The 18934-nt window shown below is 41.3% G+C and overlaps 1 protein-coding gene across 3 annotated transcripts in view; it reads left to right on the forward strand.

The window, feature by feature from the left end:
* The window catches only part of MECP2 (methyl-CpG binding protein 2), a 102941-nt gene that overhangs the window by 65426 nt on the left and 18581 nt on the right, over positions 1-18934 (forward strand). The window lies entirely within an intron of this gene.

Raw genomic sequence — 18934 nt, forward strand, 5'->3', positions numbered from 1 at the left:
TGGACCACAAGCATGAACAAAAAAATCAAAACAATGAACTTGCAAGTAGTTCAGAGTGCAAGGTCAACGCTTTATTTTATTTATTCCACTGATAAGAGTTTTCCTCTGGCCATTGAAATGAGTAATGAAAACAAACTCCCAATCCACACCTCTGATCTAGGGTTAAAAGTTGTTTTCTTGTTCTTACCCTTGGTTCTTAGTAGATTTTCTTATAAACACACCATTCTTAATACCTGCCTCCTGGGCTGCCTCACTAAAACAATTTTTTTTTAAAAAAATTAACAAATCTACGATGTTTTGTAGGAGAATGTGTATATCTTCGCCAATTTACCAATTTATTTATTTATTTACCCAATTTATGAGTCGCCCAATAACTGAAGCTGTAAGGGTGACATACATAATAAAAGCAAAAACAATACAACCAATGATAGAAACCAATAATAAAACACATTAAAAAGTATTATTTTAGAAGCAGCAACAAAAAGCAGCATTTAAAAGAGAAATAATTGAACAGCTAAAAACAGAAGGTGATTTTAAAATGCAGCAGTACGCATATTAAAAATAAAGCAAATAGCAATTTAAAATGCCTGGGAGAATGAAGAGGTCTTTGGTTGTTGTTTTGGTGGTGGTATTCTTGCGGAGAAGGCATGTTTGAGTACTTTTGAGAAGTTTTCCTTTTCCAGAATTCTAAGACTTTTGGTCTCTGGGTGAAAAGATCAGGTAGAAGGAAGTGTACCAACAGCACAGAGGTGTCGCACAAATTAGTCCTTCCTTTCTTGTCTTCTGTGTCACAAATTGTGAGATCAGCACCACAGCAGAAAAGGACACCACTGGGGGTCAAAATAAACAAGACTTGGGGAGGAGGTGTTTAACTGTTTCCTCGATTTATATCTAGCTCCCCTCCATGCAGCTGCTGTCTGCTGTTCGCTGTGGAGGGGAGGGGGAATGAAATGGGGAAAGGGTAAAACAACTTCTCCCTGAGTGCTGTTTTCCTGTGGGGCTGCTAATTTATTTAAATAAAGGGAAGGGGAAGGAGACTAATCCTAGATCTAGTTGCAGTTCCTGAGCAGTGTTGCTTTAGAAAAGGACAAGCTTGTCTCTTCAGGACCTCAGTGCCATCTTGTGCTACAAATGTGAATTGCAACTCTTTAAAAAACAACCCCCCCCCCACCCAAAACCTTCTCTTTTCTGAGCTGGATTACAAGATGGGCTGAAATTTGTATTTCTTTGCTTTGGTTAAGCAACGAGTCACAGTTGCTTTCGGTATATGTTTTTGACTGCAGCATGTTCATGTCTCTCCTGTCTCTTTTAACTTTTTAAAAAACAAACCTCCTCTGATATGGAACTATTTAAGAGAATGCACTTATCCTGTTCAGCTTCACCTGGATTCCAGCTCCCAGAGGAGATGAGCATGGAGTGTTGTAGTCCAGGAAAGTGTCTTTGTAAGGTGTACCCTCCCAGTTCCTTCAAATAACCAAAAGGCTGTGAATTTTAATTGTGGGGGAATCAAAGTTGAACAGCCCCAGTGTTGAACAGCTTTCTGTATAACCCAGAGCAAGAGCTATCATGCTTCACTTATGAAACGGGAATAATGAAATGGACTGTCTCAGCCTATTGTGGGCTATTTTTTCAAAACAAGGACTTGTATGTAACCTTGTTGTAGTGCACCTCCATGTAATTAGTTTGAGGTTTGTGCTTCTATACAGCAAACATTGCAAGACAACAGCCAGTGGGCCGTATGCCTCCTTTTCTTTGGCCAGGGGATTCTCAGTGCTGGAGTTCAAGTTTGAATCTGTATTTTGCGATGTGAGTACATTGGAGAACCTTCTTAATTGTGGTGCAAATATTTTAAAACGTGGCTTTGGGTGATACACATTATTTCTGACCTGGCTTTGGCTTAGAAAGGGCCTTGGTCACTTGAGTTGATGATTTATGCTGGGAATGGATAGGGGGAGTGCCAGTTAGTTCCCCTGGACTTCTCAGTGGCCTTTGATACCAGAGGCCAAGGTTCTGGATAGCTTGGTTGGGGTAGGACTGGGAGGCACAGTGTTACAATGACTCTGGACCTTCCAGGTGGTGCTGGGGGCCTCAGAGGGTCCCATCTTGTCCCCTGTCACTTTTTAACATCTACATGAAGCCACTGGAGGAAGTCATCCAAAGGCTTTTGGATTAAGGTGTCAACAGTATGTGAATAACACAGAGCTCTACCTTGCATTTCTATCTACAAATCCTAGGGAGGCTGTGGAAAGCTTGAGCATGTGTCTGGAGGCAGTTCTTGGTTGGATGAGGGCTAACAAGCTGGAGCCTAATTCAGATAAGATGGAGGTGCTGTGGGTAGGGAAATCTGGAGAGAGGTCTGCTACTATTGTTGGATGGGATTCCATTCCCCCTGGATCAGGTGCACAGCTTGGAGGTTCTCTTGAACTCAGTGCTATTAGTGGAGGGTTATGTGGCCAGGACTTTATCAGCTTTAGCTGGTTCACCAGCTTTGTTCCTATCTGGATAAAGCAGACTATGCCACAGTTTTCCACGCACTAGTTACATCCACACTGGACTACTGTGATGTGCTGTGCATGGGGCTGCGTTTGTAGACAGTTTGAAAGCTGCAGCTGGTATAGAATGCAGCTGCCTGGTTGCTTGCAGGAGTTGGAGCACATAACACTACTTCTGTACTGTAGTGTGCTTCTGAGACCAATTCAAAGTACTGGTCACCTTTAAAGCCCTAAACAGTTTGGGACCAGGTTATCTGAAGGCCTGCCTGTGCTCGTATGAGCCTGCCTAGCAGTTAAGATTAGCCACTGAGGCCCTGCTGACTAGCCTGCCGGTGAGATTCATCAGGCTGGCAGTAGCAATTGATGGGGCCTTTTCAGTGGTGGCCCCATCACTGTGGGACTTGCTGCCATGGGGCTGTCCTTGTATTTTTTAAAAAAGTTTTTAAAGCCTATCTGTTTACATCTTCTTTTACAGATTAATTTGTAACCAGCTCACGTTTTTAAAACGATGATTTTAAAATGTTGCAGCCATTATTTGAACACTGCACATGGAAGATTTTTCCCTTTTATTCTTGAATAAGATGTTCATTAGTTTCTCCCACTTCTGCCCTCGTGTTTCCTTCAGCACTGCTTTCTAAGCCTGCAGCAACATTCTTTCTTTACCTCAGGCCATTGTCTCTCCCCGCCCCCCCCCCCCCCGCCTCCTGTTAAATTAGGGTTTGCAGGATCAGTACTCTTCTGCTCACAAACACACCCTGGCTGCTGCAGTAGCAAACCCTGTTTTTCTTTTCTCTCCCTGCCCCCCCCAAACAAATGTGAGTTACTCAGGTTGCAAGGAAGCAGATACCATGTTACTGAAAAGTGACTGACACTGTTCTGGTGCTAAATCCAGGGTTGGCGTTTCCACAAGGCAAAGTGAGATGGTTACCTTTGGCAGCAGATTTTGGCTATTATGTTATGTTTAGCTTTCCTGGCTAAATCCAGAAATATTTTAGCCTGCTTTCTTGCATGCCTGCCTAAAATATGCCTATGTTGGTCACTTATATTCTTAAAAGAAGTAACTAGCAATGTGTCATAAAGCTTCCTGTGTCTAGCCAAGTGGCTATTTTGCTAGCCTGAAATAAACATTCAGTAATATATATAGATGAAAAGATTACCCTGGTACCTACAAAGTAGTCATAAAACAGCATTGTGTATGTTAAAAGCAGATGAAATGATGATAGATAAATGTCCCTAGTATTGCTAGCCTGGCATACGTGAAGGCACGGAGATCTAAAGGATATCCATTGTAATTAAGGCTACAGAAATCTCATACACATCTTAATAGGCCATGAGTGGAGCTGAGAAAGAAAGTAGGTGTTTTATCTTGCTGGCAAGACACAAACTAGGTGGCATCCAATAAAACGGTTAGGTAGCATTTTTTAAAAGCAGCCAAGAAAATATGTTTTCACAAGAAAAAGAATGGACTTGTGGACTTCATTGCCTTTGAATGCTGTGAGGATAATATATTTACAAATTGGTTAAAATAGAATGAATAGATGATATTAGTATGAATATATGATAATGACTGTTGAGGATGATCAGGTAGTGCAGTTGCTTACTTGGGGTGTTGCTGGCTGCTAGTGGCAAGGATTGTGTCACTCATCATTTGCTCTGCCTCTTGTGTCTTTTTCTTGAAGCAATTCCGGTCATGGTTCCATAGGTTAAATTGGTCACTGACTTGATGCAGTTACTTAATTTGTTATATCACTTGCCAGGGACCAGACAACTCTGCAGATCACTGGAATGGCTGTCTTTGGATTGCCATCTTTTACTGACAATAGGCTCCTGAGTCCATCTCTAGACCCTTCAGCCATCTCCTCTGGGAAAAGCTTGAAACTTTGTCTACAATAACAAAAAGGCTGCTATAAATAAGTCCACAGATCCCTTTTTGTACATTTGAATTGTAAGCTGCTTTGGGAGCCAATCTTAATTGAAAAGCAGGGTACAAATACCATAACTAATATCAGGGTAAAAGACTGTTATTTGTGGGGAACTGTTGTACAAGAATGAATGTGCTTAATGTGTCTGCAGGACCTGGCCTTGCAGCCCTGCCCTGTTTTGCTTCCAGTCAGTTCTCAGATGAATTTGGTTGTATAGAGCAGTGGTCTCCAAACTTTTTCGATCGCGCACCCCATCAGTGAAAAAATGTTGAGCACACACCGCCAATATATGTATATTTATTTATAAATTATATACATGTACTACTGTACTAATATATTATGTACATTATAAAACATACACAAAAAATAAAAATTAAACAGGATGAGATAAAGATGAAATAAAATAAACTATTTTAAAATATTGTTTATTTATTAACAGTACAAAACCCCTTTTTGCTCTTACTTTAAAAATATTATTAATATTTTTAGTGAGAGCAATGTGATTGAATATGCGTCATTATTTTTTGAAAATCTTGGTTTAACACTCTGATACAGCAATTCGAAGGTCCGGTTCTAAGTTCAGTTCTTTTTAAGCCACTTATCCATTTTGTGAGAGTTAGTTTAGTTAAAACTAGATAAATTTGAGGGCACCACTGCCAACTTGCAGGGAGGGGAAAGGTCTCATTGCAAGGAGGGGAAAGACATGCTTGGCCAGGCTCCTGCCTGCACAGGAGCTTGGAGTCCTGGTCACCAGCCCTGCACAGAGTCCCCAGTCCTTGGCTGACTTGTGTTTTGGCCTGGGCTTTTAACCCTTCCCACTCACCTTTGGCAGGATGGAAGCTGAGAGGAAAGTGCCCACTTACTTCTCCGCTTCAAAAGGAGAATGGGAAGGGTTAATCTCCTTCCTGCTCTCCTTAGGTAGGATGGCAGTTGAGAGGAAAGGACACGCTTTCTTCTGGGGCCTTGCCTTGGTTTCAGTCTGCCAAAGGCGAGCGGAAAGGGTTAACCTTTTCCTGAGCTGTTAACCCTTCCTGCTCTCCTTTGGCAGGATGGAAGCTGAGAGGAAAGTGCCTGCTTCCTTCTCAGCTTCATTCCGTGAAAGGAGAGTGGGAAGGGTTAATCTCCTTCCCCCTTTCCTTCAGCAGGAAGGCACCATGCCCTGAGCAGTTGCTCTCAATAGGACAGGAGCCAGCTCCCGTCCCATTGTGCTGCCCCCGCCCACCTCTTGGGAGCAGTGGGGGGCTGCTCAATGATCAGGCAGCTTGTGCACCCCTGTGGATCGTGTCGCGCACCCCCCACTTTGGAGACCGCTGGTATAGACATTATGCAGTACAGCCAGAAGACTAATGTTAGGTAGCCTGTGCACAAATATGCACTATTGTAACAGTAGTAAAGGCAGTTTTTACTTTTGTTCCAAGTTGAGCTCCAAAGTAGCTTGGTTGTGCAGGGTTTTAGCATGGTAAAATTTGAATAGATAAGACTGTTATCTATTAAATAACATTTAATGTAAAATTGAATAGATAAGATCACCTGTAGAGGGTGCCAGTTGGCTGGCAACTGTGATGTCATGAATCCCCTACCCCACCACCCCAAGTCCCCAGAGCAGTTTTGCTTTTATTTTAAATAATTGTTTTTCCTTGAAAGGTGGAATAAATGTGGAAACATTGAAGTGTATTTGTCTTTGTGTGTGTGCGCAGTGCACCTTTAAAAATGATAAGGAGACTGTCTGCTTGAATTATGAGGTCAGGGACCAGACTGTTAGTTAATCCCACATTCGACATCCTGGTATACATACTTGTTGTACAAACTGTGATGCTGGGTTCCATGCAGGTGAGAATCCCACCTTTGCTGTTCTTTCAACAGTGTATTTCTGTTTATCTCCAGCTTAGAGATGTGAAAGCCTGGGGAAAAAGCCTGGAAAAATTAGGAAAACAGATTTTTGGTTTTTTTTTCACCAAGGACCATTTTTAGTTTTTTTCTGAAAAATTCAAAAAAGTGAACAGCTTTGGATTATGGAATCTTTTCTTTTAGAAGTTAAAACAAAGTGTTCATATATTGTTACCTAGCCTTTAATCCCGACAAAATGATTTCTAAAAACTATGTAATAAGAACACTTGAATAGAAAGTCTAGAGATGTAAAATGTCTGGAAATAATGAAGCCATGGGGAATTTTTTTTAATCCTTTCTGTAAGATTCCCATCATAGTTATTTCTTCAATTCCTTATTAAAATTATTGATCTTATGTGCCTTTTACTGATAGAGATTTAGGGATGCTCCAAGTTGTGCTGTTTTCCACCATTTGAGTAGAGTCCCCATATCATAATATGGAAGAAAATGTGCAGTCTTGACAGTTTGGGTTTTGTTCTACAGAGTCCTCTGTTTCTGGGTTTCTTCTGGTTAGATGCTGTAGCAGTCAATTAATGTAGTTCTAATCTGAAACCCAAACATGAAAAATCCCTGTAGGTTATCCCACCACTGTCACCAGATACAATGGAATAGCATGTGGGTTATCCCACCTATGTTTCTTTTCTTTTTTAAAAATTAACTTTGAGGCTTGGGTCTATAGAACTCACTGCCATAGCTTTTAATAAAGTTCTCAATTACATCTCACCACTAGGGAATGCTGCCTCAGCTATAAAATCTTTTAACTGCTGCCACTAGGATAAACCCTCTCTACCTAAAAGAAACTCAGTAGCCTGGTTCCTGTGGTGTAGGCATGGGATTGAGGCTAGAGACCACCTTTCAAAATGAACAAAAAATAAAATGTTCATTAATGGAAATTATTTACAAAAGTGAATAAAATGTCAGTCTTCAAATAATGAGATTGCTTAAATGTTATTAAATTAAATATGGTTGCTTACTATTCATAAACTGAGTCTTTCCCAGCCAAATAAAACCTTGATTGCTTTTCCTGCAGATCAGACTGCCCTAAGCTTCACCCCACAAAGAGGAACAGGTTTAGGAATTTCCCTAAACTTTCTTACAAATAAGGACAGATGCTGTACAGCAGTCTTCCTCTGCCTCCAGTTCATCCTGCTTCTAGGATGATTCAGATGTTTTAGGGACTACTTCATGTTCCCTCTGGTCAGACATTAAATAGGAACCTAAAATATGTTATACATAACTTGGTTATTATCTCACACCTTACCAAAACCTTCCTTTTTCATGTCTGATTTTTTTATTCTCTCCCTTTCTCCAACACCTTTAAAATTTCATCTCCCACTTCAGTATTCTTAATGTATGCATTTAAAAAAAATAATCTGAACAGGAAGGCCCATTGGGACAAAATATTTGTCTTTCTTAATTTATCAGCTACAAATTTCAAATTTGCAAAAATAAGGAAGCCCATACTGATGACCATTTTACCACACATTAGAACACACATCTATGTCTGATGTGTAGTAAAAAAAAAAAAAAACACACCCTCAAAACCTTACCACTTGGCAGGATTACATCAGTTGATCCAGCTACGCCTGAAAAGAGAGAACACCCCAGGGTGGTTTGGCTGTCTGTAGCATGGACTCAAGTAAAAAGCTCAGGTATGTTACAGGGAATGCATATAAAAATAACATCATCATCACCTATTAGAAAATAGACTGGGGAAAGTATATGTGGTTGCAGGGATGTTCAGATCAAGAGCAGTGGCTATATATATATATATATATATATATATATATATATGAAGTCCAAAATATGGAAGTAGTAGGTAGTCTAAAAGGTGAGAGAGGGTTTGTTTTTGTTAATGTGTAAATAGGAGCAAAGATCCCCTTCATGGATCACTGCCTTGTTGTGGCGAAGGGGCTTGTGTAACCCAGTGAAGCCATAAGCTATGCTGTGCAGGGTCACCCAAGACGGACAGGTCATGGTGGAGAGTTCTGACAAGGTGTGGTCCACTGGAGAAGGAAATGGCAACCCACTCCAGTATTCTGGCCAAGAAAACCCCATGGAACGTATCACAGGGCTAAAAGAGATGACGCCGGAAGATGAGCCCCTCAGGTCAGAAGGTGTCCAATATACTACTGGGGAAGAGCAGAGGGCATTTCCAAGTAGCTCCAGAAAGAGTGAAGCGGCTGGTCCAAATCCGAAAGGACACTCAGCTGTGGATGTGTCTGGTGGTGAAAAGAAAGTCCGATGCTGTAAAGAACAATATTGTTTAGGAACCTGGAATGTCAGATCAATGAATCAAGGTAAGCTGGAGGTGGTCAAACATGAGATGGCAAGATTGAACATCGACATCTTGGGAATCAGCGAACTCAAATGGACAAGCATGGGTGAATTTAATTCAGGTGACCATGATATCTACTACTGTGGGCAAGAATCCCTTAGAAGAAATGGAGTAGCACTCATCGTCAACAAAAGGGTGGGGAAAGCAGTTGTTGTTGTTCAGTCGTTCAGTCGTGTCCGACTCTTCGTGACCCCATGGACCATAGCACGCCAGGCCTTCCTGTCCTGCGCTCTCTCCCGGAGCGTGCTCAAGTTCATATTCAGATAGCATCACCGATGCAATGAATATGGACTTGAGCACACTCCGGGAGAGAGCGGAGGACAGGAAGGCCTGGCGTGCTATGGTCCATGGGGTCACGAAGAGTCGGACACGACTGAACAACAACAACAAGGAGCAAAGAAAATAATGGAAATATTGGTGCTCCAAATAATATTCAGAAAAAAATTGATAACACCTTACTAAACTGTTTGTTTGCAGAAGAATAGATAATGTTAGATGGTGACATGAATTTGGTTATGTATAATTTGTTAGACAGAAGAGCTTATTGAACAAATATAGTCGGTTGGATCCAGAGTTGCTCCTCTGTGAATGGAAGGCTCTCTGCTGGGGGAAGGGGGCCAGGTGGTGATTTTCACTGATTCCTCCTCCCTTCAGGGCCGCTTCACACACTGTTTGGGAGAGTCCCTCAACCTTCCATAGCAGTTTTTGGAATTCAGGGTTCCAACCCGAGGTGGCTGGGTGTGTGTGTGAAATAGGCAAAAATGGCTGCCTTGCTCCCTTCCTCTAACAGGATCATTCAGTTCATGGAGTTCTGCGTCACACAACTCTAGATCCAACTTAATAAGATTTGAACAAGAATTATGTACTCTGATTAAGAAGTTGCATTAAAACGTGTTTGGAGTTCAAAACGTTATGAAGAAAAAAGTTTTTGTTTTTACTTTGAAATAAATTATCCTGTACATTTGTATCTAGTACTCCTGAAATTTTGAGAATAGTGAGAAGAAATAAGATATAGAAAACATGGAAATTAATAAGATTTAGAAAGTATGCATAAAAATAACAGATTATCTCAGTTAAATATAATCAAAGAAGATTATACATGTTAGATACACATAAGATATATTAGAGGTTGTTGTATACAAACAGAAAATTTAAATATGGAAACTAAAGCAGTAAACCATTAGTATATACCCATGTAAACTAAAGAAGCAAGGAAGTATTTTGATTATCAAAGAGAAGATAGTGATAGAGAAAGAAATTTGTAAAATATTCGAAATTATAGGCATTACAAACAACTAAATTTTAAGGATATTTGTGAATTATGGGGTGGGGTCAAGTAGCCACAGGAATACTGAGATCATTGAATTCATAAGGAACTGCTAAGACAAATATTAAAGGGACTAAATAATAAGAAATCATGCAGACCAGACAGTCTGACTACAGAATATTCTAAAACTTTGAGGTATCGATTGAACCAATAATCCAGATAATAAATAAAATGCACAGGCAAGTTAATATGCCAAGGAACTGGTTGTTGAGAATTACAATATATGCAGCTGAATTCAGTTTTTAGGGCAGGGGTCCCCAACCCCTTTAGGAACATTGTGTCATGGGCACTATCACAAAATGGCTGCTGTGGTGGGTGTGGTCAGTCACAAAACACCAGTTGCCCAGAAGACAAACTCGTAAGGCTAAAAAAAAGTAAATTGTCCAAAAAGTAAAAGGCAGAAGAGGGATATGAGCTCTCACATACAGGCAAGACACCCACTCACATTGCATTCTGGGACTATTTAAGCATTTCAGTTGTAATGTAAACACAGTGATATCTGGGAATTCCCCTTGTGTTTTTGAATACATTGAGTTTCAGTGCTCCTACAGAGGCTGTTACTGGTGGAGTTTTGGTTTGGGGGTATTCCTGTTTTAGGGGACCACTGCCTATCTGACAAGTGTCTGGGCTAATCAGTGGTTCTTGCTCTTCTGTGGCACTGGTTTTGACCTTCCTGATTGGCTTGTGCCTGTATTTTCCACTGTTTCCAAATATGACACTTTCCGTTTTTAAGCTGGCTAGAGTAATGACAGTGTGCAATTCTAGGTTCATTGGGGTATTTTCCTTGAGGGTGTGTGTTTATTTAAGAGCTAAACAGGTGACATTGGTGGCAAAACGATTGTCACCTTCTGAATTGTCTCTAAACGACTTCCTTTTATTTCCTTTTCCCAGTAAAATGACAATCAGAAATCTGTGGTAAAAGTATTTAACCAGTGACCAGTAAACTATATTTTTTCCTGGGAAATTATTCTCCTTATTTATATTTAGATGGTTTTATTTTTTCTTGCATTGGAAGCTACCTTGAATAATTTCTAGAAAGGCAAAATATGGAAATGATAAAATAACTATTTGATATTTGTTAGTGTTGTGTCACCTGATTAAAAGAAATCTGAGTGATTAGCTGTAACTATGGTTACCCAATCAGCTTCTAAACCTCACTGTAAACTCTATGAAGTGTGATGCCAACTATGGTGGGCATTTACACTGACACAGACATAACACTGCACCATGATTAGCTGTGAAAAGGGAAAGGAGGGGAGACCTTATGTAGAAGGGTGGGAGAGCAGAGTGCATCAGCCCTTGGGATACAGCCGTTATTCCCTGTACCAGTCCTTTGTGTTTTTCTGCATGAGGCTTTTGTTGTGTGCGCGGTAGTTTGCGGGTCCTTTACGTGATGTCATCCTCCAAGGCGTCTCCTGTGCTTTGTGACCATTGTCGTGTTTTTTTCTTAATGGGGAAAGTGTGGAATTTTGTCAATGGCCTCTATAACACCATAGAAATTTTGTGTAGTTGCACAATTCTGCTGTACCACAGTACCACCTAGTGGTTGTATAATGGAACATATAGAAAGGCAGAAAAAGAAAAAACCCAGGGGAAAAACCTGTAAAGGAGCCTATCTTAATCCCGCAAAGAATCTGGAAGAAAAAGCCTGGGTAAAGGAGCCAGTTAAAAGTTTCATATAGAGAAGCCCTTTATGGTTCTCCTCATACTCTGGCGGATCTGCTATTCCATTTTCTGAATGTTTGTTACATACAGTATGTTGCTGAATATATCTTCTGAATGTAGTTCAGAATGTAGCGCTGCAGTTGTTGCTATCCCAGACTGGTCCCTGCCATCATTGAGGCTAAAGAGAAGATGAATTGCAACTGGACTCCACAGGCTCCTTTGCTAGGGATAACATTCAGCTGAGAACTAGGCACTAGGGTGACTCAGATTATGGGAACGTTTGGCAGAGACGGGTGTGAGAAGAGGACGTCCAGGAAGGGTAAACCCAGGAAGGGCCTTAGTGGAGCAAGAATGTTTGACAGTTGTGATTGGGGCAGCCCCAAAGCAGTCATAAAAGTGGCAGCTTTCAGTGGGCATGATTGAAGGGGGTGCTGTTTAGATACTGGAAATAACAGTCCAGTCACACAAGCACAGGCTTGGTAGGTTTTTTTCAGCAGACCTATAAGGCAGGCTAGAATTATTGCCCTATGTATTACAGAAGGCTTCCAAATCCATGTTGCTGTAGTACCTTCATTATTCAGTGAATTCATGGTTGAGCTAAGTTGACTTCCTGGCTCATGCTCTTGACTACTAAGTTATATCATCTCTCTCATTAAATCCCCCACACTCTCATCATGTTGGCCATATGACTGAAATAAGTATAGCCCTGTTTGATTCTAATCTAACTGCTTGAGCTTTCATCATAAAAAGCTTGACCTTCCTGTTGCTGAGCTCTGACCTTTAGAGCAGAGGCTGTCATCTCTGTGCTTAGGCTGGGGCACCTTTCAGCTCAGCTGGTAGTATGAATAGGGATTTCCCAGAGTCTAGAGTGAGCAGCTATTTTGGACTGGGGGAAAAACCCTGTTACATCAGCTAGCAAGAATGTTTGCTACAAATAGCAAAAAGATGACAGCTTGAGGCTCTGGGAGAGAGCAACAAATTTAATCCTCTCATGTTGACTTGCTCCAGAGAGCCTTTCATCCCAATGTGCTCTGTCGTGATGTTCCCTATATAACCAGCTCTTGATGCGCAGCCTGGTGCAGATTACAAGTGACCTAGATAATGGTAGCTGGAACCAGCAGCTCCCTTTTCCGAGCATCCTTCCTGCCCCAGCTGCCGCCCAAATGACCTGGACTTTAGCCTTCAGCTGAGAGGTGAGCTCAAGCTGCATTTCAGGACAGCAGTAAAAAGCCTGTGAGGCCAAGGCTTCAGGCCTCACCCACACACTCACACATTGATCATGCTAGAGCAAACAGATCAAGTGGTACTGGGATTTCCTATGGATTTCTGTGTGCACAACCATAAGCAGAGTGGGGCAGGAGAAGAGACTGATTCCTCACCATTCCCAGACTACCAGAGCTATTAGACACAAAACTGTTCCCAGTCCCATCAAGCTCCTTAGTCCCTCTTGCTTTAATCTGGCACTGCAGTTCTGCTGATCATCTGGCTTTCAAGAGCGGAATGTACCTAAAGAGATGTTTGCACACATGTTACACCTGATTCATCTGCCATGGTAACATCATTGCGAACGACTTCACTTTTCTTGTGTCAACATGCACAGATTCATCAGAGTTTGGCTGCCTTGCCTATGATGTGCACTTGATGCTGGGAAATTCCTGTGGTTACATTGTCATTTTCACTTGGCATGTTGAACTTCCTAAGCTAGCATCTGTTCTACACATTTATGTGTCCATAAGAATCTAGACATTCCCAGCTGCCTCACTGTGCACACTGGTAGGACCGGTCTTGGAGAGGCATGCAAGTTATACCTTTTTTTGTTTGCTTGAATAACTTCATATTTAGTAATGCACTTGACAGTGGCAAGCAATCAATACATGTTGCCTTTGGGCCCCTGACATAGTAACTTTTGGGAATGTCCTGTAAAGAAGTATGAAGTTCTCATCTGGTTTGGTTTGCAGCTGTTGGCAACCAGAAACAGGTACTGAAATGCTAGGGAACACCCAACCTCCACCCCCATGTAAACACACACTTGGTGGGGAATAATGTATATGGCAATGCGTAGTTTATTGTCAAGAGGGCAAATTTGCCTTTGCAGCATAAAATACAATGCATTGTTATTCACACAAGTGGCATAAGATCCCTAGAGATCTACAAACATTCAGACATCCTTGGAGCTGATAATAAGGCAAGAAACAGCATTAATTTTCAGAAAATTGGCTGTACTGTTACTAGTCAAATGGGCAGCATCCAACTACTGTCCCTCTGGCAATGAAATGGGGAGGATGTGATTTTCAGCAATTCCTCCCTTTGCCCTCACAAATCTGCTCCAGACATTTGGGGGACCCTCAAGCAGATATAGGGGTGGTGGTGCAAGGGGCTGTAGGGACATGAAGGCAACTATTCTCCCTGTTCTTTCTCCCCAACATCTGGTGACACATGCTGCTTCTGAACTTGTAGGTAAACGTTTAGTTAGGACTTCTAAATAAATGTATTTTGTTGTTGCTGTTCTGATTTTAAGATTTTATTTTGGATTATTATTTTTTGTATATTTTAATTTTGTATGCCACCTTATGAACAGCAAGACAGAATGTAACATTTCTGAATAAATAATACTTCTGCTAATAGTTATTAAAAGGTCTGTTTCTAAGCCAGTGGTCACCACTACACCTTGTGGTAGTGAATTCTGTAAGTTTTAATTATTTGATTTTTCTTCTGAAGAGTTCAGAAACTCTTTAAGGAAACCATCCAGCCACTTTAGCCTAATTTCACTTTATAGTGGGCACATATGTCGGTAAAGATCCAGAAATACTATTTCATTCAGTGTAACAGTTACTGTAAATGTAACTCTTAAATGTAATAGTGATTGTGTTTTCCAGGTATTATTCCAGCTGGTATTCTTCCTTTACAAGATACAAAGACTTAAAAATCTGTTCTTCCAAATTCATACAGTGGGCTGCATCCAATGTTGTGTGAGCAGACATGCTCTTCCTCTTCTCCCCCAGCTACTCTGCACCCTGATCTGCTCTGTGGTATGTGTGTCCCGGTCCTCCAGAGCAGATTTGGGGGTGCATGGGGGTCTGCAGGAGGAATCCATTCTGCCAGTAGTGTCCCAGTGATGGACAGACAAAGTTGGATACAACCCAATATAATTCACTGAATTGCATCAAGACATCTGAGTATCAGAACAACATTTATGTTAACCTTGATATTATGGCTAAACATGTCACCATATTACAAATGGAATCAGTCAAAAGTGGAATAAGCTGGGCACTTGTCAAATCAAACCACTTCTTTCCCTTGAGTAACATGTCTATTCTTTTCTTTTTTAATGGCTAACCCTGTATCCTGTCAAAGAATGGGCTGAACTGCTCCCTTTATCTTTTATACATAATTTTATACAGATTAAAATTTAATACAGTAAGGCTTCTGCTGTCCCTAAGCTGCACGGTCATGTCATTCTGGAATATAGGACATAATTGAAACATCTCAACTTGGGATTCCATTTCCTGAAAGCAGAATGAGCTCAGTGAGCTCACTTTCAACTGTTAAATTGGCTTGCATCAGCGATTGCTTCAAAGAGAAAAATGATTGGGAAAGCGTGGCAATGTGACGTAGCCATTACATCCTTCTGAAGTTGAGTATTTAGAAGTTGATTCTATGTAATATTTGTAACTTGCCCAATCACACATGTTCCATAGTTGGGTGTTGCATCTTTGAGGCAAACTGTTTGTGAAATGCTAATAAGCAAAACTCTGTCAGTGCCTCATTGATGCAGAGCAATTGTATACCCCGCTAGAAGTACAAGTCTACTGAATTATATATAAAGCTATTGCCAGTTTATAAATTATATACTTGCTGCTTTTTATTTTTGTACTAATAAGTTTGTATTAATTCTCTGTAGGTATTTGGCTAGTTAAGTTTCTCAGCTGTTGTGTATTGTTTGTTGACCAATCAATATTTAATGTATTTGTTTAATGTTATTAAAAAACCCAACTTGGATATAATATGGGTTGCCAGAGTGTAAGAGAGTTGTTCCTTCATGTGGATGCAGCTATTCATGACTATGCTAGGGGTGCATGTGAGACCTGGGATAAATGTTCTTTCTGTGGAGAGAACAGAAGGTTATACAGCAGGGGTGGACAGATTTCATGCTTGTGGGATCTACTTTTTTTTTAACTGGAACTTTGAGATCTATCTACCAACCAGTGCCTGCTGTAAAAGACATACACTTAGATTTAAAGAATTCTGAACCCAGGTATTAGTTGTTGAATACCGGAAATGAACAGAGGTCACAATCCACTCCTGATTAAACCCCTTCCCCAGCTTCTTTCATTTCAGCAGTATAATTTAGGGCAAGGGAGAGACATTTTGTTAACTATAGTTAAACAATTGAGAGTCAGAAATCCTTGCTGCAAATCACCGAGAGACATAACAGTGGATTCCAGTCTACCTTCTGCCCGTTCCTGATCTAGAACTTGGGCTGGCAGTTTCCAGCTAAACAAACGGTTGGGTCAGGGCACTTTTGGAGAAGAGTTACTATTCAGTTTATCAATTTTAGGGGATATCCTGGTAGCGTTTGAACATAGGGCCTGGGAAAATTCTTCAGATGCTGTCAGCCATGGTTAAAGTTATATGTACAGGAAAAAGTGACACTTTAACCCACCAGTTTCTGAGGTAACTATTTGAGTGTCCGAGGTAACTATTGGGACTTTTGTCCCAATAAAATTCCTTGGGGAAGAGGATGGGATTGTGTTCATACCTATGGCCTAACTGCTGGTTGGTGTATTGCCATCCCTGGGATTAGCAAGTCCTCCTCCTGACCCTCCCCATCCCATCTCATGTCAGAATATTTCCAGCCTGCTTTGGCAGTTATACGAGAACCCCAGGTTAATTAATCTGGCAAATAGGACTGCAAATGTGTCTGCCTATGCGACTTGGAGAATTCATTTTGTGGCTCTTCAAGGAACATTTTGCCAGAGTGTATGAAAAAAGGATAGTTTTGCATTAACTACACAGTGTTGTTTAGCTAGCAGTGAGAGACAAAACTGTGCCATCTTTTTATATTCATGGAAGTATGAGAGTATTCATCTGGTATTGCCAGAGATACGCAACTCTTTTATGTATCACCACTACTTTTTGAGAAATGTGCTCTCTCCCCTCCTAGAGCACCATTAGTTTGTGAACAAGCAACATCCTCTTTCTGCAACCTTATGATTTTTGCACTACTCCTCAAGAAAGAAAGCAATGTAATCTGCCAGATCCTGCTTCACCAGCTTTATTTACAAACAGTTTGAATTTTTTGCAGCAGTAATTATAGCCTAGAGTATCTAAGCACTTCCTCCTAAACACCTCCTGTCTTTCTGTTTATCACTGCTGCTGGTTTCCCTTCTATGTGAAGGAAAGGGAGGTGGCAGAGAATAAAATCTGACATCAAGGTGGGGGTGGAGTGGCTACATTCAATTTGGCACTGTGAATTACATAGGCCGCAACATCCTGTATCTTCTATGTTTTAGTAATAGGTTTTGTATATGAGTATTTCTTGTTGATCTACTTGGCAAATCCGGGGGAAAAAATCAGCTACTAAGCACCAGCCTCAGGATTTTAGGTACCACTTGCTGTATAGTGCTGAAGAGAGAACTGCAGGTTCTTAGGCACTTGGGTGTCCAAGCAAATAGGCAGCTGGGCATTTACCAGCCCTTTTGTTTTAGTCTCTGGGAGTTTTTCTTCTTCTTCTTTGAACTACTGTCCTTGGCTTTCATTCGGTGTATCAGAGAATGTTTAACAGTGGGAGTGTTGAGATCATTAAGAACCAAGCATAGTTAAACTATGGAATTTGCTATTACAAGATGTAGTGATGGCCACCAATTTGGATGGCTTTAGAAGGGGGTTAGACAAATTCCTGGAGGAGAAGGCTATCAATGGCTACTACTCTTGATAGCTCTATGGTATCTCCAGTATCAGAGGCAGTATGCCTATGTACCCCAGTTGCTGGGGAACATGGGAGGGAGGGTGCTGTTGCACTCGTGACCTGCTTGTGGGTTTGCTGTCGGCTATTGGTTGGCTGCTGTGTGAACAGAATGCTGGACTAGATGTATCCTTGGTCTGATCCAGCAGGGCCCTTCTTATCAGTAGATGGACCCTTGGTCTGACTCAGCATATGTGTTCTTATATTTTTGTGTTCAAGCCTTGTGGTCTCCAATGATTATACTATTCCTTTAAAATGAGCAGCTGGATCCCTTTTATATCATCCTAACTTCCAAGTCTGTGATGTATTACAAAACTCTGATTTTTCCCAGACAGACAGACAGACAGAATGTGAGACTGTGGATGTGCCAAATCAGTGCCTGGCTATGACAATGGGCTGGATAAGGCCAAAAAACTGAAGCTTAATCCAGACAACACTGAGATGCTGTTAGTCATCGGCTCTTCTGACCAGATAGAGCGTGTTCAACCTGTTCTAAATGGGGTTGCAGTCCCCCTGTAGGAGCAGGTTCATAGCAGGGGATCCTCCTGGAGTCAGCATTGTCAGTTGAGGCTCAGATGGCCTCAGTGGCACAGAGTACGTTCTAGCTGTGGTTGGTGGACCAGCTGCACCTCTATCTGGACAGGGATAACCTGGTTCAGTAGTCTGTGCTCTGGTAACCCCCAAGGTAGAATTACTGCAATGTGTTGTATTTGTTGGGCTGCCTTTAAAGACCATTTGGAACCTGCAGCTCATACAAAATGCAGCAGCCAGATTGACAAAAGGGACCAAAAGGTCTGAATGTATAACACCAATTCTGGCCCACTTGCACTGGCTGCCTGTATGTTTCTGAGCCCAATTCAAGGTGCTGGTTTTGACCTGTAAAGCCTTACATGGCTTGGGACTGCAATACCTGACGGAGTGCCTCTCCTGGTATGAACCTACCCGTGCACTATGATCATCACCTGAGGTCCTCCTCAGAGGATGACAATAAGGGAGAGGGCCCTCTTGGTGTTAGCCTCCCAATGGTGAAATGATCTCCTCGCTGAGGTCCACTTGACGCCAACATTGCCATCTTTTCAGTGCCTGGTTAAGACAGTCCTCTACTCCCAGGCATTTCACAGCATATGATGGGGTTTTAATATCAGTTGTTTTATCAGGCCCTGGTATCTTATTATAACTGTTTTTAGTTGTTTTAAATTGTTTTTAAATTTTGTATGTTAAAGTTTTTTATATTATGTGTTGTTTTTTGTGAGCCGGCCAGAGAACTTTGGCTATTGAGCGGTATAGAAATGAAATAAATGAAATGAATGAGAATGGAGATTTCAACAATGAGACTAA

This window comes from Heloderma suspectum, chromosome 2, assembly GCF_057233095.1.
Source record: "Heloderma suspectum isolate Gila_16-S chromosome 2, 16-S_ref, whole genome shotgun sequence".
NCBI lineage: Eukaryota > Metazoa > Chordata > Lepidosauria > Squamata > Helodermatidae > Heloderma > Heloderma suspectum.